Here is a 23,914-nt window from a genome sequence, read left to right on the forward strand (position 1 = left end):
GAAGAATTTTTGGAAAAAAAAATTGATGCTACTTTTTGAAATTTCAGACGAATATTCTTAAAATGACCAACATTTAATTTCCGTTCAACCTTCTCTTCTACTTGAGTAATGTTTGATGTTCAACACCAAGACAAAATCAACATGCCTTCCACAAACAAATGCAAATATATTATATAAAGGGCAGTTGTATACATGCATGTCCAACTAAAACAATAAAACACCCACAAAGTTGACATTTTCTTGATTGGCATTGCCCTGGATAAATTATGTCTATAATTTAGAAATATTCTTTTGACATTAAACTGGTGTAGATTTCCTTAGGGGGTGTCAGTTTTCCAGCCATTTAACATACTAAGGGAAGTAACTGAAGGTTTTATAGGGTAGAACCAAAGATTGGAGCCTAGTTTAGTACCTGCCATAAAATTAACGCTACAACAGAAAGATTAGAGACATCCTTTCAGTGAGAAAGGAGCTTTATTGAAGAGAAGGGGATCTCTCATCACTAGTGGAGTCAGTTTTGTAGGCTGTCAAGGGAAGAAATGGCAGCTGAAGGTGATCATATCAAAGTAGAAAAATTTTCAGCATCTAGGGAATTCTAAAGTAAAGGGGTGTGATTTTGCTGTTTAGCTTGGTTAAGGGTATTTATATTGAGGGAGTCCAAGTACAGTGTTTAGAGCATGTTTTGTGGAAGTGCTTGCAAAACAAGCACAGAGGATGCAAGATTTGTGGTGATTCGACAAGGGCCAGAGCTTGATGGACAGTGTGGGACCTATTAAGTTAGACTCTTTTTGTGTCTTAACCAGGAGCAGATGCCAGTGGTACACTATAACATTCCATTAAATTACTCACAAAACGATGGAACAGGAAATGTGGGGGTTGTAGACATCGTGGGACGTATTATATAAGTTCTTTCGGGAACCATTTCACAAGGAAGAGAATAAAACATGCGACTTAAATGCAGTAAAAGAAAAAAAAAAAAAAAAAAACTACGTCTTTTTTTTTTTTTTTTTTTTTTTTAAATAAATCAAAATTTTCTTTATTTTTGTTAATCCAAGAGATTTTATTTTCAATTTACAAATTCCATACATATATAAGTAAACAAGAAGCCAAGCCTTGATACATTTTCAATAAATTGTTCACGGAAACGCGTCATATACTTTCAACAAGTCAGTTTTGCTGACGTGAAACATGAATTTTCTCATCACGTGAACACTAAACTATAAAAATGCAAGGATCTTGTTACTTAGGTTGACAAATATAAATGCATTTTTGACTCCCTCCCCTCCCTGACAAAGGAGGAATTGGACCTAGTAATTCACTCATTCGTCCGTTCACAGTTTTCTCAACCATGCCTTGGATTTTTTTTTTTTTTTTTTAATTATTGCTCAAACATTAGTCATGGTGAAAGTAAATTTTTGCCAGAACAGATTTTCTGAGATAACTCTGGTTGCCCTCCCTAGGGGGCATTATAGGGGTAAAATTACCCCTAAATTGTTCATTCATTTGCACTTTTCTCAATAACCATGCCTTGAATTTCTAAAAAGATTTTGCACAAACATTAGTCATGGTAAATGTAAATTTTTCACTTATGGATGAGGATCTTGCATGTTCAGCTGGTATTTTTTTTTTTTTTTTACATTCAAATATACTTTATAATTTATGAAACTATATTTGTCATATCTAAAAGTTATGTTTGTTAAATTCCAAATTTACATAAAAGTATAATCCTGCTTGTTTTTAATTATGTAAAACTTAAATCATTTTAGATTTAAAAAAACAAAAAACAAAAAGTAACAACTGATATAGTGGAGAAGAAGGGAGTGATTGGAAACTAATTTTTTATAAACATTAATGCATTAGTCTTTAATAACAGAATCCATAGAAATTCCACGGTAGTTGAAAATTTTTAAAACGTATTATAACAAAAAAAAAAAGAAAAAAGACGAATTTAAAGCAATTTTTTAGCAAATTCTTTTTTAACTTTTTAAAACTAAAAAGAATTGATTTAAAAAAAAAAAAATTAAAAAAAAATATTTTTTTTTTCGATGAAAACTCAACACAATACATTGTTTTGTTCTGAATAAATTTTTATATGAATTATAAAGGAATAGATGTCAATTCACCTGCATATGTTTTTTTTTTATTTAAAAAGAAATAGCTACCCATCATAAACTTTTCTGAAATTAAACATGATTTTCAATTCAAGAGTTTCTTACTCCACCCTCCTCTTTTTACTTGTTAACTACACTGCACATTCAGCCAAATGCATATAATATAACAAGTATTGCATTTTATTCATAACTTTGTTGCAAACATTAAAATCTTTCTATTTATTCATAAAAACCTTAACATTTTGGTAATTTTAATAAAAGATGACAAATTTGCTTTTTCAATTTAGAAATGGTAGAAAAATGTTTAAAATCAAGTTAGTCCTTCTGCTGAAAGGAACAAACACAAACATTAAACATTTGTCCAGGAAATAAAATATTATGAAACAGTATTATTTATATCAAAGTAATCATTAAATTTGAAAAAAGTTAATGACATTTTTTGAAAATTCAATAAGCAAATCAGTTAACCTTGCAAGATATATAGATATAACTACTTCATTTACTCACATAAAATTAATATACGAAACTATAAATTTGTGTGTAAACTTTAAGTATTTACTTCAATAGTGCTCAATACGTGAGTAGAGCTAGTTAGTAAGTTATAAAATATATATGGCGATTAAGTTACACTGAATATTCCGTGTTTCATCCACTCCAGGCATAAACCTGAAGAATCCTAGAGTGGATGAAACGTGGAATATTCAGTGTAGCTTAATCGCCATATATATTTTATAACTTACTATATATATATATATATATATATATATATATATATATATATATATATATATAACAGTTAAAGCATTTGCTCAGTATTCTGAGGTTTTAAATCATATTAAATTAACCAAAATAGATTAACAGAAAATATCCAGAACCGCATGAGTACATGTATATCTAAAAATGTACATTACATATAGGATGATGTACAAATATATATATATATATATATATATAATTTTATACATGTTTTTAAATATTTTTATTAACTAATAATTATAGAGATAGTACGAGTAAATAAGAATGTAAATATAAAAATTAAAAAAAAAAAAAAACCCAAAAAAAAACCTTGATTCCAGTAAAGCAATTGGCCCTGATAGGATTCCAATTATAGTGCTGAAGAAGCTTCATCCAGAACTAGCTCCCATACTTACAAAGCTGTTTAAGTGTTGTCTTAAGAAGAATTACTTCCCAACACCCTGGAAAACCTAATCAATATGCCCTGTATTTAAAAATTCAGGTGATCAATGGTCTCCCTCAGTACAGACCAACCAGTCTCCTGTGCGTCATGAGTAAGTTGCTGTAATCTGTTAAATAGAAGTAGTCAACCACTTCAGCAAAAATAATCTTAGTGCCATGCAATATGGTTTCCGTTCTACTAGATCTACAGAAGATGTGCTTCTGGTTATATCTCATAGGCTTAGCGAATTTCTTGGAGATTTCCTTGTAAAGGGTAATTGCTTTTGATATATCAAAGGCATTTGATTTTGATATGGAGTAGACCTTTACGCCACACCCTAAGATCCCCAGCTATGGTATACCTGGAAAAGTCTTTTGCTCCGATAGGTTCATAATAGTGGTTGATGGGAAAGAATCAGAAGCTCACAGTATTAATGCTGGAGTCTCTCAGGTGTCCATCCCAAGCCGAACTCTACATCACTGATCTCCCAAATCAGATCACTTGTTGACATTTATGCTGATTACACTACCATCTATGGCAACACTTCAAAAGCCATAAATGACAAAGTTCTCTCTAATTCTCTCTCCTCTGATCTTGAGCATGTGGTGCAATGGGGAAAGAGGTAGTTGGTTAATTTTAATGCATCCAAGACCAAGCTTCTATCTTTACATCATCAATGCTCTGATCCCCATCTGGCATCAATTGACATGAATGGCTCTAGTCTTGGGGAGGTTCCATGTTTTGACAAGCTTCTTGGTCTGACCTTTACTCCTGATCTGAAATGGAACACTTACATCAAATCTGTTGCCAAAGTCGCTGGAAAAAATGGTTTCAGATTTAATCCTGTAGATTAATATATTTTATACAGAAATAGAAGTTTACAAATTAAACAGCATAGGGATTTTGAAAATGGAATTCTCTGAACGAAATATCAATTTTGTATGGATTAATGTTTGTGAAAAAATGTTTTTCAATTGTTAAAAAAGCATTTTAATGTTTTTGGTAAAAAGAACAAAACTCAATCCCTTGCTCCAAAATTTCAGAAAGTCGAGTTTAATAAACTTGAAATGTTTTAAGTTTTTTTTTTTAATGGTTAAAACAAAAATAAATATATATATATATATATATATATATATATATATATGCAAAGAGACCCAACGTTGCCCAAAATTGAATGATCAAATGTTTCATACTCTCATATTTTTTCAATCAAATCGATTGAGTGTGTGTTCTAATCGGGAACTAATTGTGGTGCAGATAGAGGAAGCTTCACATGCCTCCAGAGAATGACAGTCCACAATACATTGTAGTCTACATTGCACTGTAGAGGACCTGTTTTTATAAAATCATTTTCATATATAATAACTAGAATTTCAGTTTAAAATGAAAAGATCATCTATCAGTGCAATTGTGCTCTAAACAGAAACATTAAATCAAATGCGTCCCTATCATATCAAAGAACCTACTGTTGATTTGATGTCGAGCATTTCAGCTTGTGTGGTAATAAAACTTCTCAAATACATTCGTGATGTTAGACTGTAAGGTGTTAACGTTGGTCAAAATCACCAGTTCTTTCTTCCATCGGATTATTTCGATTGATACTTAGTGAACACATTCAGATACAAAACCTATCTAAGAACACTGCCAGGTACATAAAGTACCTTTATGTAAAATTTCATAAAAATCAGCCGAGCCGTTTTGGAGTTCATAGAGAACAAACTCAGACACAAAGATTTTTAAACAAGATTATATATATTACAAATTGTTTCAACATGTTAAAACTAAACATTCAGTAGAGAATTTCATTCTGATGAGTTTTATATAAATTATGTATTTAGAGAGGGAGAGTATAAGTACTTGAGTGTTAACTATTCTGTACTTTCACTATTTTTTTTAATCAGTTTAAGCATAAAATTTTAGGTTTCCAGGCCACTGCTGAAACCAGGGATTTTCCAGCAAGCTTATGCTCTCATTCAGAGGTCGGAAGCACCAGCTCTTGAACAGGATAGAAAATGATAGTTGCCCATCGTTGCAGTAAAGTCTTAGATAAAAGCAGCTGTGTTTATATTAGAGTTGTTGTAATCCAATTATAACAACCAAAACAAACCATGAAGTAATCATGCCATGGAACTTGATATTTCAAAAATAGATTTAGAAATGTGTAAATAAAAAAATAAAATGATCTTAAGATGCAACTATTCAATTTTATCCCACCCACCCCCCCCGCTCAAATCAACAAAGCTTAAACCATTCCAGTAATGATACGGTTCCTGATGATTTTGAGGTGGGAGTTAAGTTCTGTGCAGTTCTAGGAGGTCCGCCCTCCCAGGCTTTCCCTTCTCCCTTTGAGGTAAGTTTATTGCTAATCGCCTGAGACACCCTTACCAGGGTATGCGGACAAGGCTGCCCAGGCACTTTTTGCAGGTCAGAGTGCCCATCCTTAGGGGGCGCTGACTTCTCAATCCCACTTTCTGACCCTAGTGTCAAGACTTCTTGCAGTGGGAAAGAACTAAACTTCAATTTGCGTTAAGCAATGAGAAATGTATCCTTCCTACGGCAGTATGATGCGACACAAGAGTCACAAAGTGGGATGTCAAGAGCCAGCGTTCTGGACGAAAAGTACACCAGCCTGCAAAAACTGCCAAGACAGCTCTGTTAGCATTTCTCCATAGAGTCGCTTTAGGAGATCAGCAATCGCCCCCCCCTCCTCAAAAGGGAGAAGGCAAACCCCGAGAAGATGAATCCTCTAACAACGAGAATGCTATTTCAAACGGAAGTGTAACCAGCAACAAAAATTTTATTTAAAATCTGCAATGAACCAAGAAAATAGTGGATGTCATCGGTACTACTGTTCTGATTTTATAGATACAATTCTCACATCTTGGCCTATGTAACCTCCAACCTTCTTCAGGTGCAGCTTTTAAAACTCTGGAAATCTGAGCGGTATTTGTAACTGAACACTGAATGGGAGTAGAGTGTTCCCATTCCATCAGAAGTCTTGAGTAATTTTTATTCCATTCTTCATGGACCTTCTAGCAAGGATTGGCCCTTCAACCCCCAGAGCAATGTCACTTAGAAGTGATTACCGAAAAAATATTTTTTTTAGTTACACCAGCTTTCCATGCAATTGTAAGAATTATATCCAAGATGAAAACAATCTTAACATCGCCATATTCAGTTTACGTCCTTTTTACATGCTGGCATGTTTTGAACGGCTTTAAGAAATTGATTTCCAAATTAACCTGTCTGTTTTTTTTTATCCTGCTTTTTTCTCAAAGCCATCTTCCTCACTTCTCGTCGCTCTCTTTGGCCTTCCCTGTGAACTTACTACCTCAACTGTTCTACAACTTTTATCCATTCTTTCAATATGGCCATATAAAAAAAAAAAAAAAATATCAATATTCATATCAAAAGTTCCTAAAATACAAAAAAAAATTCTAAATTTAAGCTTGACTAAGGAAGCGCCTGTCTTTCTCTCTCTCGCTATATATATATATATATATATATATATATAAAAGATATTTAATGTCTCAATTTGCAGTATTTACTTCAGTGCTGAATACGCGAGAAAAATATATAGCTATAAAGCTACACAGAAACGTTCAAGTTTCATTCCCATAGGAAATCGTCAGATTAGCAAATAATAAAGGGAAAGTGTTAGAAAGCTATTACAATGCAAAGAACGTAATGTTGTCGGTGTTAAGACAAAAAAAAAATGATATATTCAAACTTATATAAATATGTAGACACATTTTATCATTTTTTGTCAATAAGGCTTACTTGAAAAGTCGAACATATGTACAGATACATATTAGATTTAAATATATTGTTTGTCTTCCTTCCTCAACACCGACATTTCATTCTTTGCATTGTGATAGTCTAACACTTACCTTTATACATAACTTACAATGCTTCAAGCAAACTACATACATATCTCGAGAGAGAGAGAGAGAGAGAGAGAGAGATGCTTAAACCAATTTTGTGTTATTTCAGTCAAACTGAAGCAGAACTGACCAACCTACATGCAATACGGAACACTTCTAAAATGGAACAGAGAAAGAGAGATCTTTTTCAACTAAAAAGAGACTGCAATAGCAAAATAGACAAAAATGTCTGACCCCCCCCCCTTTTTTTTTCTTATGTCCTTTGTACTATTAACTCAGTTTTCTATTTTTATGATGGTTCACTTCAATAAACTTCTGACATATCAGAATTATGTTGTAAGCAGCCTCGTTTCTGATGCTGAATCTGTCAACCAAGAACAACCATACAAGACTGCAGTCTATATTACATGAAAGTGACAGTTTTTTGTTCAACTAAAATAAAAAAAAAATAAAAAAAACGCCAAGTTGGAAAAAAAAAAAATATAGCAAAATAAAGGAGTAAAACATTTGATGTGCCAATCAGACAGCAACTCAGAAATAAAATAAAATAAAATAAAATAAAATAAAATGGAGGGGGAGGGGGGGTCAGCTTCCCATAGACATTTGTGATTCTTTGTTGCCATATTCAATTATGTTTATGATTAACTAGCTGCAGCTACCCGGCGTGATGCAGAGAAAACATTTTTGTTTTATTCAAGAACAGAGTTCAGCATTATCGTTAGCTGAAAGGATGTTTTTATTAATTTAAATCGATTTATAAATGGCATAAAAATGGTTTTAAAAAATAATAAAACTGTCCCGGAATACGGCCCTCATGTGTATCTACGTCTCTTTTCCGAGTTGCAACTATCTTAGAGATTTTCTTTCCATTAGATTTTTTTTTTTTTTTTTTTTTTTTTTTTTTTTTTTTACCTTTGTATTTATTTATTTATCTTTTTTTTTTTGAGGCGGGGTGGATTCTTCTGAAATTATCAAAAGATGTTCCGTCATCCCGGATTTTATTTTTATTAATAATTTATCAGCAAGTCTAATATTGACTGATATGTAAAAAGTCTGAAAAATAATTGTGAAGAATTATATCCAAAATAATGTCTTCGACTGTTTTTGTTCATACTCTCACCATCCTGCATTGCTATCAGCCTTCACTTACCAGCAAGGCTTCAAACAAACTACCATTCTCTTAAATCTTATCTATTTATCAAACGTCCAATTAATTGGAAAAGCAAAATTTATTCTTAAATCCATAGAGCAAGGGGCGGGGTGAGGCGTGTAATCCAGACTTTTTACCTTTTTTTTTTTTTTTTTTTTTTTTTTTTTAAATGACTGAAAAGAAGATAAGACTTAACAACTGTTCAAACATCAAGGGATTTAGTCCGCGCGTGTGTTAAATGAAATAAGTGCTTACTTCTTGCTTGGCAGATGTTAAAAAACGAAAAAGAAAAAAAATCGTCTAAACTGGCAAGCATCAGTTTTAAATTTAGGGTCATTTTCAGAAAGTAACATTTGGTTTCAATCAACAGGACATTTAAAAACATTCAGGTCAGAAATATAAAACAAAAATGAAGTCTGTTTCTACTTATATACTGAAATAACAGCATTAATCACTAATGTTCTTTCCTTAGGGATTAGGGACTGCGAAGGGAAGGGGTTTTATAGTAATAGAATAATAAAAAGAGATAGAATAAAACCTTACATGTTAACATTAAAGTTATTAAGTTAGAAATAATTCCAGGAACATCGTTATTTTTATTTATATTGTTTTTTATTTTATTTTATTTATATTGTTTTTTTATTTTATTTATATTGTTTTTTATTTTATTTTATTTATATTGTTTTTTTATTTTATTTTATTTATATTGTTTTTTTATTTTATTTTATTTATATTGTTTTTTTATTTTTATTTTATTTATATTGTTTTTTTATTTTTATTTTATTTATATTGTTTTTTATTTTTATTTTATTTATATTGTTTTTATTTTTATTTTATTTATATTGTTTTTATTTTTATTTTATTTATATTGTTTTTTATTTTTATTTTATTTATATTGTTTTTATTTTTATTTTATTTATATTGTTTTTTATTTTATTTATATTGTTTTTTATTTTATTTATATTGTTTTTTTTTATTTTTATTTTATTTATATTGTTTTTTATTTTATTTATATTGTTTTTTATTTTATTTATATTGTTTTTTATTTTATTTATATTGTTTTTTTTATTTTTATTTTATTTATATTGTTTTTTTTATTTTTATTTTATTTTTATTTATTCTATATTTTTATTGTTTTTTAATTTTTATTTTATTTATTTTTATTGTTTTGTTTTTGTTAGATTGGATAAAAAGCATGAAATGATTCCAGTAATTTTATTGAAAATTAATGACAGTCATTTGAAGTAGAGTCGAAGTCAAGTTCTTTGTTTTATTTATACATGATAAAAGTGACAATACTTTGAAAAGCAGGGTAGGCTTTACAATTCATAAAGATTTAAAAAAGAAAAAAAAAGTGGTTAAAAATTCACATATAGAAAAGAAAAAAAAAAATGACTAGCTGCAAACCAGTGATGTGCAGAAAACTTTTTCAGGAAAGGTGCTCGAGTGAAAATATATAGTAATGAACACAGTCTCGAAGCACATGCCTAGAATACATTCCTCCGAAAACGGCACTTTCAAAACAGGAATAAAAGGGGCAGGAACTTGAGCATTCCTAGCATCTTTTGCACGTCCCTGGCTACAACCATTGTCAACAATTTTCCCCACTATCTGTGCCTAAATCTAAACGCAAGTTCCACGAATAAAGTTTCTTCCCAAGAACTGCCCGCGTGTGGAACACTGTTCCATTGGCCTGCTACCTAACCAATTACAATATGGTAGCCTTCAAGTATAATGTAAACAAGTTCTTGTTGAGCCGTCCTCTTAAATCCGTATTCTACCCAATCTACACCATTATCGATTACTACACTACCACTTTACATTAATTAACCCTTAACCTCGAGTGGCCTTCGGACCTTCATAAGTAAAAAAAAAAGTTAAAAAGATAAGTTACTCTATTTATCTGGAAGAGTTTTTAGTGATTTTACTCATTTTAAAACGTTTATTCGGTTAAAAAAAAAAAAACAATGGGGAGCACTAGGCGAGAAAAAAAAAAAATGGCGGTGAATCGGCATCTAAAATTTTGATACAGACTTTATAATAAAAATAATTACACAAAATACTGTTAGAAACTCACCCAATACATGTTACCGTGGCATATTGGGTGGGTTTCTAACAGTATTTTGTTTTATTTTTAAGTCATTTTCAAGATTGAAAATATTTAGGTGTCAATTCGCGGCCATTTTTCTTGTTCTCACCTAATGCTCGACACCGTTTTCTAAACTGAATAAAAATTTTAGAGCGAGTAAAACCACTAAAAACTTATTCAGCTATGTAGAGGAGTAACTTATCTTGCGTTTGGTAACATTTATTAGTTATGTATTTGAAATTTGTAACACTTTTTCAAAGCTCTGTGGATTGTAAAACATACCCGAAAAGCATATACATTCGTTATTCATTTTGGATTAATCAGGTTTCAGGACCCCAAAAAATAGGCAATGGACTTGCACACACTAAACAAACGGATCATAAACCCAAGCTTTGTTTTCAGTTACAATAACAACTTTTAAGATAGAGAAAGATTTACTTAAAAAAGGGGATAGAAGGGGTACTACACATTTATTTAGTGTGTTTGTTTGTGTATAAAATAAATCGTTGTTTTAATTTTTCAAAAACAGAGGATTTTTTTTTTTTTTTTTTTTTTTAGGTTGTGTAGGCTTTAAGCGTCCTAAATTATCAGTTTTTTATCCATTTATTTACAGTGTACACAACTTAATTTGAAGAAACTATTGTAAACGTTGTCCTTTTTTTTAATATTCTTTTGGGTCCTTGACACAGAACGTCTTCAGGGTTTCAGGAAAGAGGTTAATTTAAATTCAACATATGTCACAAATGTAAATTAATACTTATCCTCGAGATAAATTAAATTTCATTCAGAAAGATACAATTTTTCAAGACAAAAATATAATCAAACTAAGAATACAATTCTAAGTCATTTCCTTAATACAACTATTCTGTTTTTGACTGGGATTGTCTTATATAAAAATATTACCTCCAAAATATTCTGTAAGACTCGATAGCACAGGATCCAAGGATCTGGAATCCTATTCACCTCTGTATTTTGAGATATATATCTTAGTTGTCCACAGTAATGTTTCGCTGCACCATATCTCTTCAGTATTCATAGACCAGTAACCATCCTAAGCCGGGGATCCAATCAACAGCTATTGAGTCATTAGTCAATATCTCTAACCACCACTATGGCCTGGTGATTAGAACTTTATAAAGTTCTATAAATACTGATGCTGTCTTTAAGCAGAGTCGAAAGGGAGAATATAATGAAGCACCAAAGTTTTATGTATCACAAGAAACTGAAACCTTAGGAAGATCTCCATCATTCGAATAATTATAGAAACAAGTAGGCTCATGAAAAAATTTCAAAGACTACCTGGCAAATATACCCAATGACCCAAGTGCAAGAGATACAAAAAATAGTACTTAAAGGTTGGTTCAAATCCTGAAAAGATTTCAGTTGAAATAGCAGGTAAATGTCTGGTAGAATAGCCCATCCTCAGGATCTATTGTCATGTCATTGCTCAATTTTTCAATCAAAACACTTGCGTTCAGACATCAGAATCATATTCAGTTCAATGTTTGTTTTACCTGTTGGCATGTACTGAACAGCTTTAAGAAATTGACTTCTAAAGTAATCTATTTCTGGTCAGGCCTTTATCCTTCAAGTCCATTTTTACCATGTACTCTGCAAACTGACCTTGCTATCTGAACTGTTCTTGCATCTATTAACCCAAAAACTCATCCATTATTTTAATGTGGTCATACTATCGAAGTCTCTTGTTCGGCACCCATCTCCCTATACTGTCCGGATTTAATCTTCTAAAGTCATCAGAACCAAGCTGGTCTTTGATACTTCATTACATTTAATGATTCTCTTTGAATTACTTTCAATTAAAGTATTCAGAAATGAATAAGATAGAGAGAGTGACATCACATCACTGCGAGAATAAATGCTAAGCAAATATTGCACTTGTTATTTTTACATATATTTTTATATAACAATGTTTTTTTAGGGTCTAGTGTGAATGATATGCTAAAGCGATATGATACACAAGCAATATTTAGTTAACTTGCTATGATACACAGGCAATATATTTATTTAAATCACGAGAAGAGGACTATGAATCGAGTTGACTATTCACACTGTATTTGTACATCATATTCAGGTTTAACGTCCATCTTACGTGCTGGCACGTGTTGGGCGGCTTTTAGATATTGACTTCCAAACCAACAGATTTCTGGTCAAGAGTTTAGTCATCACTCTCAAGGTCATTCTTATCAACTCCTCCAATATTTTCCTTACCCCCACCTAACACATGCATTGCTAATGAAATCAGAATACTAATAGAAGCCAAAGATCCACATATCTAATATTATATAAAAGTTCCTCATAGGTTCTGAAACAGCTGAACTCATCTTTTGCAAATTTCATACAAAGCTAATTTATGCCTGGCAGTGTTCTTAGATATGTTTTGTATAGAAATTCATCTGATAATTACCAAAACACATACTTAAATCATTCGTTGACATCTATGCTGATGACACGACCATCTACGGCAACACATCAAAGGCTGTAAATGACAAAGTTCTCTGATTCTCTCTCCTCTGATCTCGAGCGCATGGTTCAGTGGGGGAAGATGTGGCTAGTTACCTTTAATGCATCCAAAACCAAACTCCTATCCTTACATCATCAACGTTCTGATCCCCATCTGGCATCAATTGTGATGGATGGCTCTCGTCTGGGTGAGGCCCCGTGTTTTGACAAGCTTCTGGGTTTGACCTTTACTCCTGATCTGAAATGGAACACATACATCAAGTCTGTTGCCAAGGTCACTGGAAAGATGGTGGGATCCTTCTACCGCTCCAGAAGATATCTCACTACTGATGCAATTCTCTATCTATATAAAAGCCAAGTACGTCCAAGGATGGAATACTGTTGCCATATCTGGGCAGGAGCTGCTAAAAACAGCCTATCCTGCCTTGAAAGAGTACAAAATAGACTTTGTGGCTTAGTGGGGGATGCCCTTTTCTCTACCCTGCAACCTCTCTCCAACAGAAGAAACGTTGCGAGCCTATCCTTGTTTTATCGTTATTTTCATGGCAGGTGCTCATCTGAACTCCAATCTCTGGTCCCCCCCTCGCCAATCTTTCACGAAAAACACCCGTCTAGCTGAATCCACTGTGAAAAATTTCCCCCACTCTATATCTGTGCCTAAATCAAAACGTGGATTCCATGAACAAAGCTTCTTTCTTAGAACTGCACGCCTGTGGAACTCTGTTCTGTCTGCTTGCTGCCCACCGGACTACAACTTGGATCTGTTCAAGTCCAACGTTAACAAATTCCTAATGAACCGCCCCCTTAAGTAAACACTTCATCAAATCTCCACACTAACGTAATGTACTTGCAATAACCCTTATCCCGAGTGGCTTCCAGGCCTTGATAAGTGGTGATCACTAAAAAAAAAAAAAAAAATTTTTTTTTAAATAAAAAATAAATAAAAAAGTACAATCCTAAAAAAAAATAGTCTTTCTTATTGATTAAAATTTTTTACATGGAAATATTTTATGTTATGCCGGTAAAGGGTGTAATGAAATCTTAGCAAATCATTTCTTATTAAAAAAAAAATAAAAAAATAAAAAATTGACATCTGGAAATATAGCTCAGTGGTAGAGCATTCGACTAGAGATCAAATGACCCTCTGTTTAAGCCAAGGTATACCGCACCATTTTTTCATATTAAGGAGTTCAATTTACGATCAAGAGGTACCATTTAAAATCACAGCAAATCATTTCTTCGTTTACATATTTTAAAACTAAACATTAAATTAGAAGTGAGTTTCCATGACATTTATCATCAAGTACAAATATTAGCTGGCATGATATAAACAAACACAGAATTTGATGAACGACGTTATCATTTTTTAATTTTTTTTTTTTTTTTTTGCGAATTAGTCAACTGGGCAAATTATCCCTCGTAATATATAATATTCAATAGAGAATTGATTCTATAATAATACATACGCAGTCTGTATAAATTAATATATCATGTTTAAGCGAATTGCATGATCGAGCAATACTTGGTGTGCAGCTAGTGTAACAATTATTTCACAAAAATTTTATCAAACAAAAAAAGAAAAAGATTTTCAAATTTGAAGGCGAAAACATTGCACGAACATGAGTTAGTGAGATTTCATAACTTTGCTTGACAACGTAAGAATGGACTTTTTTGGACTTTGCTTCTTCATATGGAAATGAAGTATTCTCAAAGTTATGCAATGGAAAAACTGATTTAAAAAAAAAAATTCATTTGACAAATATTACAATGTTGCATGGTAATTACCATTACCAAACAATTATGAAGATGAAGATAACAGTCAGGAAACAAATGAATACACAAATTATGAAGCCGCATCTCAAAGGATTAAAAAAAAAAAAAATAAATACCATTTGAAACAGACCCAACAACGGAAGATCAAATCACACAGAATTGGATTCATAAAACCATATCCAACCTTGATCACTCTTAGTGGAGGCGTTGAGTCTCTATGATTCCAGGTGAGCATTGTCTGAAGATAGCAGTTTCAATTCTACCCAAAGCAGGCCAGAGGATTAGTTGGTCAAAACATGGTAAGACAACAACTATGGAAGGCAGTCACAAAACACAGCATTCCAATCCCATCGTAGTTAACCACCCGAAGAAGGCCAGAGAATGAGTTGGCCGAAAACGTGGTGAAACAACGAGAATGAGGATAAGAGTCCACAATAAAATGAATAATATATATATATATATATATATATATATATATATATATATATATATATAAGATATATTTGCTTAATTTTAAATTAGGCGTTTACTAACATATTCTAACCGCTTAAAAATGTTCCATTGGCGTTCTTTTTGAAAATTCAACATTTCGTACAATTATAAGCTACAATGAACATCCAAATGAATGCTTTGACGATAATTACGGTTTTCAAAAGGTGAACAATTAAAAGGTAAATATATTTTAACTTTTATTAAAAACATTATTATAACCTTATATTTAAACCAAATTCAGATTTATAATTGTATTCTATTTTTTATTCTCAATCCATATTACTTTTCTTATCAAGTAAATATTTTCCTTTTTATTTTAATTTTTTCCAGATACATCTGCCTTACTTAAAAATTGCTAGGTTTATTTATGGTGTCTTTTACATATAAAAAAAAAACCCACCCAATGATGAGGAGACTTTGTTTAAAAAAAAACTGTCAAAATTATTGTCCGTGGTTTAATGTCTATCACAATAAAAACATCGTTTCCGAAATGATCGTACAAATTATTGACTGTTCCTTCTTATGAAAAAGATTTTTAATTTTTAATTCTAATGTGAATTTTAAATTATCAATCACATTACTAAATAATATATATATATATATATATATATATATATAAAATTTCTAATGTTAAGACCCAAATTGTTGGAAGAGTTTGGTAGAGTTCTCAAAAGGTCAAATCGTTAAACTTTGACCCCTTAACAGCCAAATTTCTGTCCGAAAACTGATTACAAAGATTTTCCTAAATCTCACTACACTGTATCAAAATTTGAGTATGTAGACTGAAAATTGACAGAGTTATCGTGTAGGGAAATGTAGACAGACAGACAGACAGACAGACACACACACACACACAGAGACTGACAGACACTTTCACTTTTATAGATATATGGATACAACTAAATTACCGAAATTCGCACATGGCAAACATACTCAGCGAAGTGTTTATATGTTAAGAGCATTTGGTGAATGTACTTAAAAACATTTGTATATGTTTGAGTTAACAATCGCTGTTCAAACATGGGCAACACACATACTACCTCTAACATAATATTCAAATAAGGTGGAGTTTATCAAGATAGATAAAAATGATTCTGCGGTATGTATGCACCCATTGACCAAGATAAGTTATTTCGAGCCAAGTAAAAAGGTAGAACAACATTGATGCAGGTGGAATGAATATCTACTTCAGTTATCAAGAGATAGAAAAATAAAAGTACGTTTAATTCAATTAATATATTAATTTATGATATATAAAAGGTGAATTAATTTCATCAACTACACAATTTGATTACATACTGAAAATTAATGCAATATAGCTTAAAGGCAACAGGGCACTCTTTCATAATTTGACCTGTTAAGAATGGCTTTTTAAATAACATTATTTCAACATAGATGAGTACCGTTTTGGTTTTTTTTTATTCAATTGTAAGGTTAAAGTACAGAATAGGTACAAAACACCCTCCCCATGTTAAGAATGGCTTTTTAAATAATAACATTTCAGCATGGATGAGTACCGTTTTTTTTTTTTAATTCAATCGTAAGGTTTAAAATACAGAATAGGTACAAACACCCTCCCCATGTTAAGAATGGCTTTTTAAATAATGTTATTTCAGCACGGATCAATAAGTTCATGAGTACTAAAAAAAAAAAAAAAAAAATTAAATACTAAAATGAAAAACATTTTCATTTTTCAAGGTAGGTTTTTTTTTTTGTTTTTTTTTTATTTGCATTTGTATTTTTTCCGGCTTGTTTTTTTTTTTTTTTAAATTATTAGTTTGCGTCTGTTATGACACTCAGCTGACACCGATAATTGCCGGTCTCACCCGATCCATTCTTGACGAGAATTCACGAGAATTTGGGTCAAATTATGCAAGAGTACCAGCAACAGTTATACGTCTGGCCCAAGTAACGCTAATCATAGTTTAATGTACGTTTTACATTTTAGCATGTGCTGGACGGCTTCTAATAATTAACTTACAAACTAATCTATCTCTGGCCAGGTAGTTATCCCTCTTTTTTTCTCAATCCATCAATCATTTCTTCACGTTTCTTTGGTATTCCCCTGCTTTACGTCAACAAACATCAAAATTCATCCATATTTGTTTTCTATGGACTACTATTTTGAATGTTATTTTCAGATGTATCTTTCAAACTCAATGTTTCTATTGAACTCTGCAAGAACCCGTGGCATAGTAGTTAAAGTACTTGAAAGATTAAATTGTAAAAGTGATATTCACCTGAAGGTTAAAAATTCAATCCTCAATGTGGGTGGCTTAAAAATACAATTATGAATTATTTATGACCTCTATCCATTCATGGCTGATGGAACAAGAGCATGCTACCCCCGTGAAATAAAGGGTTCCATTCAGAATTCTGTGCAGATTCCAGAGTTCGATAGAAACATTCCCGAATTCGACAAAGTACACCTTAAGGTCGGCGACTACATCAATTGAAACGCCATGAAAATGAAACTCAAGATGAGAACAGTAGTATGAAAAATCCTAATATGAATAACTAATTCTCTCAAAAATCCAGAAATATAACTTTTCCACTTTTTCAATGTGGTCATACCAACAAAGTCTCTAGATCAGAGTGGATGTGGGAGTAATGGCAACCACGCTAAGGTTCTCATAAAATTAGGGTCCTCACCACGGTATGTTTTTTTTTAAGTTATATCAAGGACCCTAAACAATAAATAAGCACAATCACATGTATTATTCTAAATAAATTCTATTCGATTACAATTATATTTTTGGTCATTTTGACCATATTCTGTATTGGATACGTCATCTATAATATAAATCTCATCTGTGTTTATATATGTTAAGAGCATGTATGAATGTATGTATGTTTGTATGTTTGCTTAAAACTTTCGACAAAGGCGATAGATTTTCACAAGATTGGTATCATTTTGAAGAACGACCCTTTGGATGACAAATATCGAAAAATTGGCCAAAAACAAATTTCTTTTTTTTCAACAGGGCACTTTCATATTCTTCATTTGTGAGTATTTTTTTTTTTTTTTTTTTACCTAATTTGTTAAAGGTTTTTACAGACAATGAATTGGTGAAGTGTGACTGGCAATAAAAAAAAGTCATGTTTAGGTAAAAATGGCAAAGCTTCTCCAGGCAACTAACACAGGATGACCTGAAAGGGAAACTGATAAAACGCTTGTGCTACAGATAGAGTTCATTTTGATGTGTAGGCGTGATACCTATGCCCCACCCCTCATTGCTGTTGCTTTTAGTCTATTGAAGTTGGAGTAAATGTAAGTAAATAATAGAGGGGGGAGGGGCTTTCTCAGTTAATATGTAAAATGCTAAGCAAAGACTAAACGCCGAGTCTTCAGCTATTCTCATCTTCATAAAGTGAACGATGTGAAATATGGACTTTTCAAAATAGTCACTTCAAGGGTAGATCGTCTAGTATCTATATATTAATACGATTGCGTGCTTCTTATTTTGTGTCACATCTTTTTTTTTTTCGAGTGGCTGTTTAATTGTTATGACCTTCCATTTCTTATAAATAATTTAACATGAATTATGAATACTTTTTGGTTTCGGTTATAGTTGAAAGAACTCAAGTTTATATATATATATATATATATATATATATATATATATATATATATATATATATATAACTTGAGTTCTTATACTGAATATCCACAGAATGCAAACATCAATATATCACATATGAAAGTCTGCTGTGGAATTTCCACAGATCCCGCTAGTCTATATATTAATACCGTAGTACTTTACCATAATAAAGCATGTGTCAGTTTCCAGATTATAAATTAATCGATCAGGAGATCCTATTTATCAAATAGGAGGATAAACCATGATAACATACTACAAACATTAAATTAGTTATAAATATGATAATTTAATGTTCATAGTATGTTATCACCTATCTTTTTTAATAAACAGGATCATCCGATCATGAACAAAAAAAAATAAATTAAAATAAATAAATAGCGTTTTTGGGCTGTACATGAAACTAAAATATACCTTCTTTGTCTTCTGGCTAGGATTCAAGGGTAGTATCTGTTTTGTCTATACACAGTATGATATCATATGGTCTTCATTCATGCCGCGAGTCCATACAATGGAAATATGTCACAGATTCCTATAAACGATATTGGAGATAAACCATAATAACCAGATATATTCTGACACTACATTAACCACATTACTTAGATAAATACTTTTACAGCTTTAACAAAAGGGCTACAATAATATCACAAGGTCTCCATTAACTCTGAACGTCCACAAAGTGCACAGTAGCAATATTTTGCATATGAAAGATGTAGTTGTAGAATTTCCACAGGTCCCGCTAATATAAATTATTAATGGTGGAGAAAAAGAATTTGTACTTAGTTTATTAAATGGTTCAGCCGGTGTAACCTCTGCCCTTCTTTAGATGCATTTTGTCAAATTCTGGAATTTGTTAAACTCAGGAAGTTGCATGGAATTCTGAATGGAACTTTAATCCACGGGTTTCGTTAGTCACGACTAGGTAGAAAGAATTCTTCAGTTGCAATTGTACAAGTCGTGTAACTTTACACTCAATAGCTTTGGAGTGATTATATACAGTTTGTCTCAATGGTACAATAAACATTTTGATTGTTTTTTATGAACTCAACATCTCCTCTATTATGTCCCAGGGCTCTACGAGAAAATTTATCTTGGTTAATTTTTGACAACTAAATAATTTCGTTTGCTAGTCAAATAAAAAATTTACTAGCCAAACCCACGTGATTTTTTAAATATGACAAATTCGTTCCATACACAGATTTTTTTGTATTTTTTTTTAAATAACCAATTCTAAATATGCACTGAATTTTATGTTAAGATTTGAAATTATGAACATTTAAATTCCTTCAGATTTTTTTTTTTTTTTTAAACAACCTTCGTTACAAAGGAACATATTCTTCTATTAAAACTTTTATTGTTTAAATAATTTAACTTTGCTCGTTTTATAAAAACAAAAAACAAAAAAAAAATGTTGAAAAGACATTTTTCACTTTAGCTTCGGAAGATTGTTAGTAAAAAAAAAAAAAAAAAAAAAAAAAAAAAATCGCCAAACGATAAGCATTTTATTTCTAGTCGCCACTTGAAAAATCATTTGCAAATGTAAAGCCCTGAACAAGAAAAACATTAATCGTTAATTTTTATGCATTTTGTTGACATTTGAACAAGAATCTGTTATAAATTAAAAGTTATATATATTAGCAGAGAGAGACTGGTGTTGCCTCGGATATAGGAAAAAAAAAAAAAAAAAAAAAAAAAAAAAAAAAAAAAAATCACTCGCAACGTAAAGTCCCATAACTTTCATTCAGATTAGCAATTTGTATTATTCAAAGAGTTATCTTTAAGGTTATCCTCACATTTTGGCAAACAACCTCCAACTTTGTTTCAGGTGCGTTTTGGGAATCTGTATGGACTACTGAAATAAAACCCTTTATTTAATCCATGTGGGTAGCCCGTTTTAGTTCCGACCTGGTAGAAGTCTTGCTCACACTGAGAGTGGAGTCTTACCCTCCAGAAGAACGTCACTTAGAACAAATTATTTAATGCGTATCTATTGCATCACGAATCCATGTGAAATTCTGTACAGAGTTCAAAACACATCCAAAGAAAGTCAGGTTACATGGTCCGAAATATTTTGAGAAAAAGCATGAAAAATAAGAACGGTAATCCGAATAATCCAAACCTGAAACTTCACGCATCTCGTTAAAAATTCATCTAGAGAAACAATATATTATAGTCTATGATGTAGAAACATTTACATAATATTTACTAAAGTGCATATATATGAGCAACTCGTTTTCGAGTATTGCCATTACTTAATATATTTCTGGCTCAAATGACGCAAACATCAGCATGTGCCGGACGATCACTTCTATGACCGTTCTATAGTCCTGCACATCCAGTGATGACCGGGTCCAAGCTGTGGTGCCCTGAACACCTACCAGGCCAGACCCTGGAAGTTCCAGAGCCTTTATTGCCATTCACGCTTCAGGCTACAGCCAGCCTTTTTGTTATCGAGATACACACTGATTGCAATATATATATATATATATATATATATATATATATATATATATACACATTAGTAGGGAGACCCGACGTTGTCTGGGATCGAATGATCAACAAATGTTTCTCGCTCACATATTTTTTATTGTTCTCAAAATCAGTGAAATCGCCCATTTTTCAATGGATTGATTAGCTGCTCTAGTTGGGGTCACGTGATACACCTGGACGAAACCACATGCCTCCCTGCAGTGACAGTCCACAATACATTGTAGTCTACATTGCACTGTAGAGAACCTACTATTGGTTTTATAAAATTACTTTTCATATTTAATGGCTTGAATTAAAGTTTAAAATGCAAAAGTCAAGTATCATGCTTCATTATTGTGCTTTAAACAAAAACATTCGTTTTGAACGTGCCCCTGTCACATCAAAAAAACCCTGATTTTATATACCTGGCCTTAGTGCTTATCCGGTGATAATGAATTTAATTTAAGTTTAAAATGAAAAACTTGAGTATCATGGTGCAATTGTGTTTTAAACAAAAACATTCATTTCTAACGCCCCTGTCATATCAAAGAACCTACTGTTGATTTTACATGTCAGGCATTTTGGCTTATGTGGGAATAAAACTTTTCAAATGTTAGGCTGTTTAAGGTGTTAACTTTAGTCAAAATCACTTGTGCCTTCTTTCATCAGATCGTTTTGATTATCGATACTTATCGAAGACATTCTGATACAAAACCTATCTAAGAACATTGCCAGGCACAAAGTACCATTGTGTAAAATTTCATAAAAATCGGTCCAGCCGTTTTCGAGTCCATAGGGAACAAACAAAGTTCGTTTTATATAATAGAGAGACACACTTTGAAACGTATTTGCATAGTATTTACCAAAGTAAAGATGGAAGAGAAACGCGTGCAACTTGATACAACAAAATGACAAAATAGTAATAAGAGTTCAATCGAAGCAGAAATAGAAAATTTTGGCAAAGCATCAATAACACATTAAAGCGAGACAAAGTGGCGTCATCATTAGCTGCAAAGCTAAAATAACGATCCACGCTAATTGGCATTAAGAGCTTATAAAAGCCAAGATGCAGACACATTCTGTGACCTTTGCAAAATAGTTGTCTTAGTTTTGATCCTAACCCAAAGTTTATTTTCTTTGATTACTTTCTGTAAAAGTCAATAGTTTTTTTTAGGGGAGGTGCCCCCCCCCCGTTTCTACTTTCAGTAAATTTCGTTTATTACATTTCCAAAGCATTCCATAAGAAAATAGTGATAAAATATGCTATAAATTACTAAAGTCCATTTTATTACAGCAAAAAGAAAAGGCATTTTGAAAAGATAGCTATTACTTTGATCTTCAAATCCCAATTTTTTTTTTTGGGGGGGGCCTCATTTTAATTTGAGCAATGGACTTCGAGTTAAGTTCCATCTAATTTAATTTTTGAAAAATAAGATTTTTTATGCGTTTTATAATGATGTAAAAAGCTGTTTAGTGGAATACAAGCTACAGACAACAGGCTTGCAATGGAAAAATGTTTAGCGAAAAAAAAAAAAAAAAAGTATTTACTTAAATCTCAGATAGCATTCTTTTTAAACTGAGATTTAAATCATGAACAAAATTAGGTTTTAAAATTTTAGAGAAGGATTCATAATTTGTAATTCAAGCTACTGTTCTTATCTTGAAATGGTATTTTGCAACGACCCATGATGCAATTGATAAAAGTTCTAGTTTTAAGTCTTCTAAACGTTTGTATAAATTAATGGTATGCTTTCCACAAACAAAAACAAAAAAAAAAAGAACAAAAAGAAAAATAGTAACAAAGTAAAAAGGCAAGACAGTCACACACAACAAGTCTCCAAGTATTCATCACTGATCGTCCCGGTTCTCCTCCACAGCCTCCTCTTATGTAGTCGACCGGCGAAATTTTGCACACGAGCTGCGAGACTTTCTATTTTTTGAGAAACTGCCCATTTGTAAAAGCTGTAAACGCCGCCATCTTGATTCTTTCCTCCATCGGCAAAAACGTTTTAAGAATAACATTCGAAACGAATGTAGTCATTAACATGTAGTGACCCAACACGTAGGCTCCATCGCAAGAAACATAAGCAGAAAAAACCTTAAACGAGTTGAATTTCTAACAAAAGACATTTATTTCTGGTCTTCGCTGTGATGTCACCCACATGTCTAATGTGATCATCGATCTGCACACATTTTTATAACCTTTTTCTTTCTTCCTTGCCATGATGTTACCTTGCACACAGCTCGGTCATTTGCATACAGCTATCATACGCACGTTTGCGAGCTATTACACGAGAACAGTAGTTTATATAATTCAAATACACAAAATTATATTCAACTTTCAACTTTCCATTAGCAATGCTAAGGACAATAAGAACATACCTCAAGTTAGCTTGAACAGTTCCGATTTTGAAAATCCTTTTGTGTAATCTGAGAAAAGAAAATGATCCATTAGAAAAAAAAAATAAAATTAACACAAATTAATAGCAAATCAAAGCGATTAACATTTATCATATCAGTAAGTTATCTAAACTTCATGATAATAGTGACTCTTTAACATAGCATTCTCAACTGACTTTTTTTTAGATTACTAGCAATTCAGCCCGGCTTTGCTCAGGCCCCATGTACTATTCATAACTTTATATATATATAAGTTTGATTCATGTCAAGATAACCTACATCTAAAATT

At 31.8% G+C, this 23,914-nt stretch overlaps 1 protein-coding gene across 11 annotated transcripts in view; it reads right to left on the bottom strand.

Annotated features, from left to right (window-relative positions):
• LOC145246151 (pleckstrin homology domain-containing family A member 1-like) overlaps positions 1-23,914 on the bottom strand; it is a 394,476-nt gene that overhangs the window by 272,475 nt on the left and 98,087 nt on the right. For 9 of the 11 annotated variants that reach the window (XM_080108017.1, XM_080108015.1, XM_080108011.1 and 6 more), the window contains exon 2: positions 23,608-23,655. The exons of the other annotated variants lie outside the window; for them this stretch is intronic. The gene's annotated coding sequence lies outside the window, so the exon portion shown is untranslated. The remainder of the gene's footprint in view (positions 1-23,607; positions 23,656-23,914) is intronic. 11 annotated transcript variants of the gene reach the window in all.

The sequence above is a fragment of the Euprymna scolopes genome, chromosome 23 (assembly GCF_053919585.1).
Source record: "Euprymna scolopes isolate OS-2025 chromosome 23, ASM5391958v1, whole genome shotgun sequence".
Classification (NCBI taxonomy): domain Eukaryota; kingdom Metazoa; phylum Mollusca; class Cephalopoda; order Sepiida; family Sepiolidae; genus Euprymna; species Euprymna scolopes.